Here is a 7,664-nt window from a genome sequence, read left to right as displayed (position 1 = left end):
TAAAATTAATTTTGTAATTAAATAAATTTTTAAATGCTAATCTAAACAGGAAAGTTAGAACATACCTGAAGAAAAAGAAAATAATCCCCCCTTGCGAGAACACGCCGAGCAACGTGAGAGGAAGAGAGAAAAATAATATAAAAATGGGATTGTGAGTCCCAAAATTATATTAAAAAAACTATAGGTTTGAATTTAATTATTCAAACCTTTGGGCCCAAAAGTTGCAATTTTCTCTAAATTGCATCTTAGCCTCTCATGCTTCCTAATGCACACACCCCCTCCTTTTTATACATGAAGGCACCTCTTCTCTTCCCTCATCTAACCAATGTGGGACTTAGAAACAACAACCTTCCACCCCCTTTTTTTTTGTTCCTTCTACCTTCTCTTTTTTTTAACACATACATAAAAAAAAATTATTTATGTATTATATCTTAACTAAATATTTCTTATGTGTTTTAAATTTAAATTTTTAAATTCATAATTAAATACCTAACATAATATTATTTCTAAATAACCTCAAATTTTTAAATTCATAATTAAATACCTAACCATAATATTATTTCTAAATAACCTCAAAAATATAAATTCCTATTATATCATTTTTTTTCTCAAAACCTAAATTCCACAATTTCTTTATTATATAAAAAATCAGGATGTTACATGTAACTTCAACCCTATTCAAATTTTCTTTCTCTTAATTCATGCATTACACACTAGAATCTACACAGAATGGCATTCAGAGTCAATTCCTCTATTGACCAAAAGTGCCAATTATTGCAATTGAACATTTAATTGCTATCAAATCCTCAGGTCACAATCGATTACACACATTACCACTAATTTTTCCTTGTTCCAAGCTTTAACATTTTTTAACAATTTTCTCTCACTACTCTCTCTCTAGATTAGGGCAATTCTTGCTTACAGCTTCAAAACTTTATCATTTTGACTTAAACCAGTTAAAAAGCACTAGTTTAACTCCGAGAAACCTTTTTATTACGATTGGGTAAAAAATCAACTTGTTAAAACTCCCGAATTCACTTTCTCATTAGTTAAAATTAAGAAAAAATAGGGTAGGTTTGGAGGTTAACGTACTTACTCAATAAGTAATGAGTCAGAGACACAATCCTTGCTCCTGATTTAGCTTGCTCTAGCAGATCCCTTGCACTTCTCCACATTTGATCTCTTCTCTTATGTTCTCCCTTCTGTTTTCCACGAGCTAGACACATTCTACTAATTTGATTTTTGCTCCATGCACCACGGCGCATTTATCACCAACCACGATGTGTGGCACAGTGAGGGAAATCCTCACTATGCTTACACGCTTTGCTCCGGGATTCTACTCTTTTACTCATATCTGTTTATATAACATCCCAATAAGTCGATATAACACTTCATCACGTAGAACTCTAATCCCACATTAAATAACTGATTCATTCCTAATTAGTCATTAATGCATGATTATAAATTCGGGATGTTACGTGATGCATATCAATTATTCAAAGCTTGATTCCAATTCCTTCCCCTTTGGTTTCTCTAGGGCCAAACTCCTATATATCAAATAAGGCCTAATAAGTTTTAAGGTTTTTTTTAAATTTTAAAGAATTATTTTAAAAGTAATTTATAAATATAATTATATGAAGTCTTTAGGATCAAATTATTCTTGAATACAACGAACTAAACCACATGATTCCTATATGTTTGAACTTTGGAGGTTTGTGAGGAGAAAGTGAAGGAATGGTGTGATTCAAGGGGAAAACATGCCTTACTTTCAAACGTCTGCAAAAGAGAACTACAATGTTGAAGAGGCATTCTCATGTGTTGCTAAAATTGCGCTGGAAAATGAACATGAACAAGACATGTAAGAATATTCAATTTCATCTCTCTCTCTCTCTCTCTCTCTCGACCAGTAGTCATCCTCGTGACTACAACAATCCTATGCTTTTATATATGTCTTTCTTTTTGGTTTTTTAGGCCATTCTTATGTTTGCAGATATTTTCCGAGGATGTCCGAAACTGTTTCAGAAGCAGAACCACGTAGTCCTTGCGCGTGCTAATTAAGCTTGGATCATGGATGCCATCTCAAATTAGGAATGGATGACATTTGCTTTCTTTTCTTTTCATTTTTTTTGGGTCATTTTCTTCAATCAATCAAATGAGTAAATTATAATAATAATTTTTTTGAAGTCTTATTGAGAATACATTTATTTTTTTAAAAAAACTTTTGTTTATTTTTGCATTTTTATTGAAATAGTCTTGATATATAATATATGAGCTTAGATAATATAATATACTTGGATAAACAATTTTTTTATTTTGATAAAAAAATTTAAAAATCATATAAATTTAATACAACTAGAGAAATATATTGTTGAACATATTAAGCCAGTTAAAGACAACTTAAGCCCTTGTATGCTACACAATTTAGTTGGGAGAAATCTTTGTCCTTCATATCTTAGTGGAAACAATTGATGTTGCTGACAGGATATACTCTTTGATCATGTTTGATACATTAGAATTGGGTCCAAGAGAAATGAAATTAGAATTGGAATCATGTTTTCAATAGTTTGGTATGCATGAATTCAATTATTTATGAATTTCAATTCTGTTAAAATATCCAGAATTCAATTTCATCTCCATCATGATGTAATTGCCACAATTATATGAAATTGTCATAAGTGCCCCACATACACACTTCATCATGATGGCTGAGTTTTTTATTTTTTTTATAAGGGCATTTTGGTCTTTATTTATTTTAAATACATATATTTATTAATATTATATTTAGATTCCATCTTCATACCAAACATACATTTATAACTCAATTCTATTTTGATTTCAATTTCAATTCCGATTTTAATTTCGATTCCATCAAACACTCTTCCATTGTACCAAACGAGACCTTTGTGTTTACTAAGAAAAAGATGAAAAAGAATCACACTTAAATTTCAAAAAAAAAAATTAATGATAGTTAAGTTTCCAACAATTTTTTTTCAAAAATTAGTTGTAAATATTATTTCAAATAGTTACAAATTTAAAATTTTAATTACAAATATGACATTTAAATTTTAAATATGATAATTAATTTGAAATTTAAATCCCTATTTATAACTGTTTGAATAGTAGATATTTATAATTTATTTTATAAAAAAATTATTGAGAGTTAACTGTCATCAATTCATCTTTTGGGACTTTATTATCATTTTCCCAAAAGATAACTCAAAGTTCTAAATTTTTTGACATAAGTTTATAGCATATTTTAAGATTAAAAAAGTAATGTTTAGATAATTTGGAGATTTTACAAAAAGTTAAAATTATTTTATATTTAATTAAAATAATAAAAAGTGATCAGTATTTAGTGATTGTTAAATTTTATGAAGTTTTATTGGATCTCTATTCATAAACAAACGAGTTGCTGTTTATTTATTTTGAAATTTTGATGATATTTTGTGTATCTCTGTATTTTTACAACATTCACTCTAATATATCGCATCATATTATTTTAAAAATCATTCTAAGTAGTTCACCAAAGTAACTAGTTGGCAAAAAAAAAAACTATAAATATTTTTTATTTTTTTTGATTTTAAAAATTTAAATGAATATCATAAAATTAAATGAATTTTTTTAAAAAAGTGTTTTATTATTTTTTCATAAAAAAATTTAAACAAACGATCATAAATATATGTTGCGAGATGTAAAAGGAAAAATAAAAAATAAAAAAACAGTATTGGTACCAGCACCATGGCTTATAGAAAGCCAAAAGCAGGGGAGCAATTCAATTTTAGGAACTCGCAGTTTTGCTCTCATCTTCAAATAAGTGTAAACATTATTGCAGTTAACTGTAAAAGCTTTCTTTGATACAGAGCATTATTTTAAAATAATTTTTAAATTAAAGCTTGGAAGAATGACAAATAGATTTGAAGAGAAAAAATTAATTTAAATTAAGTCTCAAGTGTTAACTTTTATAAACTTACAATTTTTTTTTATAATTTTATGATTTCATTGAGATATTTATAATTTATTTTTACATTTTAATATGATTGAATATTAAAATTTTAAACAAGTTACAAATTTATCATAATAAAATTACAAAATTAAAAGTCAAACTTACATATTTATAAAATTTGACACTTGCATCTAACTCCTCTTGAAACCTCTCTGTTGTTCTCTCTTAAAGCTTTGGTAAATTAGGTTTAAAAGATTATCAAGTTAAGATAGACCTCTTAAAACTTAAAATGGAATATATAAAAAATATCTATAAACTATTGAAAACAATTTAATCATTTGATCTTTGCAATTTTGACTTAATTGTAATTTAATTTTTAAACTTTAACTCATTATAACTCAATCCCTAAAATTTAACTCGATTATAAATTAATCTCTAAACTTTATCTCTTACAATTTAGTCTTTGAAGTTTTAACATATTAAATATTGACCCTTATATTTAAAAAATTAAAATTATAAAGATTAATTTTTTTAAAATTTATGAATAATATTTTAAATTATTAAACTCTTTTAATCTTTATAAATATTATAAAAATTAAAATTTTAAAATATTTTAAGTTTTTAATTTTATTTTTTAAAATACAGGGATTAATATTTAAGAGTTAAAATTTTAGAGATTAAATTATAAGAGGCAAAGTTTAAGAATTGATTTACAATCAAATTAAATTTAAGGACTAAGTTATACCGAGTTACAATTAGATTCAAACTATAAGAATTAAATGATTAATTTTTCTCACATTTACAATATTACAATAGTCAACAAATTTACCTTCTTTCTTTCTTTTTTTCCCCTTTTGCCAACAATTCAACCCTCATTCTTATAAGTTACTCCCCTAATCTTCTTTATAAGTTATTTTTATCAATTTTATTAATACCAATGTAAAAAAAAAAGTGTAAGAAATAAAAGTGTATAAAATTTTAAATATGCCCCTATATAATAAATTTAAAAAATAATGTTATATTACTTTTTTCTTTCATGAAAAGTAATTTTAAAATACTTTTCAAATATCATATAAAAAATATATTGTGACTTATAAATGTGACCAAATAGATCTTTTAGAATGTGATTTATAAATGAAACCGGAGGGAGTATTGTGTAAGCTTATTTTAATTTGGCTAAAATACATAAAACCTTTATAAATTTTGAGACAGTTACATATAACCCTCTTTACCTTTAAAAGTTTAACATTAACCCCTTTAATCTTTAATTTTATTTTTTAAAATCCCATATTGTTAAGTATGCTATTTTTTATGAGGGTTAAAATGTCATTCAATTAAAAAAATTTATTAAATAAAAATATTATATTGTATGACTATTTATAATAGATTTTTAATATGTTCTGAATAGTTGAGGCATCAATAAAAAAATATTATTATCATTGTATAAAATTATAAATATTTATGTGTATATTAGTTTTATCCATCTTTTGTTATCAATGGTGCATGATTTTATTGTTTTAAAAAATAAATTTTATTTATATTTTCATGTTAGATTAATGCAATGCACATGATTAAAATATTTAAAATTTTAAATATCATCATGTTAAATTAATTTATCTTTTAATACTAAAAAACTATGCACCATTGATAACCAAAACAAAAAAATAAAAAAAAACTAACACAAAATTAAATATTTAAAATGTTATATGGTGATAATAACATTTGTTTTGACTATTATCAATGCCTCAATTATCCAAAAATATAAAAAATTTATTGTAAATAGTTATACAATATAATATTTTATTTAATAATATTTTTTAGTTGAATATTTTAATCCTCATAAACAATAACATAATTAACAACAAGGGGTTTTATAAAATAAAATTAAAAGTTAGTGGGTTAATTTTAAATTTTTAAAAGTGAGGAGAGTTATATGCAATTATCTCAAAGCTCAAGGAGTTTTATACATGTTAGCCTTTTAATTTTAATGAGTTTTTGAGATTCAATTAACATAATTTTTTAAATAAAAAACAAATGCACATTCTTCATTTAGTGCATACTATTTTTTTTCCATCATCTATTGAAGGGTTATTGGATAATCCAAAAGATAGGAGAACATACACCTTTTTTAGTTAAACTGAGTCCCTAATTTATAATTTTTTTGCCGGGAGTTACTAATTTATAGTTAAATAAAGGAGGTGAATTTAAAAAAAGAACAGTCAAAGAGCCCGGGGTGAACCAAAATCATCAGCTGCCAATACCAATATATACAATGACAGTGCTAGAACCCTGGGCTATAAGATACAACATTTTTAAAATTAATAATTAAAAATTTGTGAATCTAAAATTTTTAAAATTGAGTTAAAAGATGCAAAATATTTAAGTAAAGAAAAACAAAATATTAAAATATATAAACTTTTTTTATAATTTTCTTCAAGCTCAAAAGGTGTATTTGCCCCATTGGCTTCAATGAAGCCGCATGTTTGCGGTAAAACAAAAAAAAAAAAAAAAAACATTGTCCATCGCACGCTACGCCCATTTACAATTTTCATGACTCGGCTTCTCTCCTTCGCCGAATTCCACCTTCACGACCCTACTAAAAAATTTTTATTTTTATTTTTATTTTCATTTATTAAAATAAAAAAATTAAAAAATTTATAATTTTTAATAAATATACTCACAAATTTAAATAGTTCATATTTAAGATAAATAATCCAAATTTAATATTAAAAATTGATTGTACTGTCCAAAATATATATGCATCATATATTTAGGTGGTCAGTTTAAATTTTTAATATTAAATTTGAATTATCAACATTAAATTTAGACTATCAAATTACAAAGCAAATTTTTATTATTTTTATAATTTTTATTTTAATAAATATAAAATAAAACATAAACATAAAAAATATTAAATTTAAGTCATTCATATTAAATCTGTAAAGTCTATATTTAATAGAAGGTGGAAAGAAGGTAGGAGGAGGAAAGAGTGGGAGTGCGAAGCCAAACTCAATTTTGAAGGTTGAGTCTGGCAATATGTTCCGACTGCTAATTTGTTTTGTTTGTAACCTCATTCTTAGGTGGGCTCTTCCATGCACCATGACGTTTGGTTGAATATATTCCATTTTCATCCAAAATCAAAAATCAAAAACAAAACGAGAGAAAATCACTCCAAGATCTCTTATAGAAATTCTAAATATTATTAGGTCTCATAAGTAATCGTCGGCAACTGGAGTGTCTTATTTATACATAAGTGACTACTGAATGAATACATTTTCTGTGAAATAAGTACTTTATTTATACATTAGTATCTACTGAATGAGTATATTTTTCATTGACAAGTCATTTTGTGTGAATAATAAGTATTTTACATCAATGACTATTAAATAAGTATATTCTTTATTAACAAGTCATCCATCATAAATAATAAATTCTTTATAAATTATCAACTGTTAAATGAGCATATTCTTTTTATCAAGTCACCCATCATAAATAATAAGTACCTTATGAGCTTATATAGTAGTTATTACTAAATTTCATTTCACCAACCTTCTCTCCTGAGGCGCGCGCGCGCGCGTTATAAAAAAAGTTTTATTTACGCACATATATATTAAATGGCTTCACTTACGTGGTGCTTATACTTTTTGGAACTCAAAAGGTAATGCCCTTAAATCCACTCAACTCAAGACCAATAATTTGCTCGCCGGTGTCTGAGCTCCGC

At 25.3% G+C, this 7,664-nt stretch overlaps 1 long non-coding RNA gene across 1 annotated transcript; it reads left to right on the top strand.

Annotated features, from left to right (window-relative positions):
• Positions 1 to 736: 736 nt before the first annotated feature.
• Positions 737 to 2,234, top strand: LOC129300092 (uncharacterized). The gene is made up of 2 exons (XR_008590708.1): positions 737 to 1,858; positions 1,991 to 2,234. It is a non-coding gene; the product is annotated as an uncharacterized LOC129300092 (long non-coding RNA).
• Positions 2,235 to 7,664: the final 5,430 nt, after the last annotated feature.

Source organism: Prosopis cineraria, unplaced genomic scaffold (assembly GCF_029017545.1).
Source record: "Prosopis cineraria cultivar Desert tree isolate PC_DT_omini unplaced genomic scaffold, ASM2901754v1 PC1424, whole genome shotgun sequence".
In the NCBI taxonomy this organism is placed as follows: domain Eukaryota; kingdom Viridiplantae; phylum Streptophyta; class Magnoliopsida; order Fabales; family Fabaceae; genus Prosopis; species Prosopis cineraria.
The sequence above is the reverse complement of the archived record's forward strand: the minus strand, read 5'-3'. Positions and strand labels throughout refer to the sequence as shown.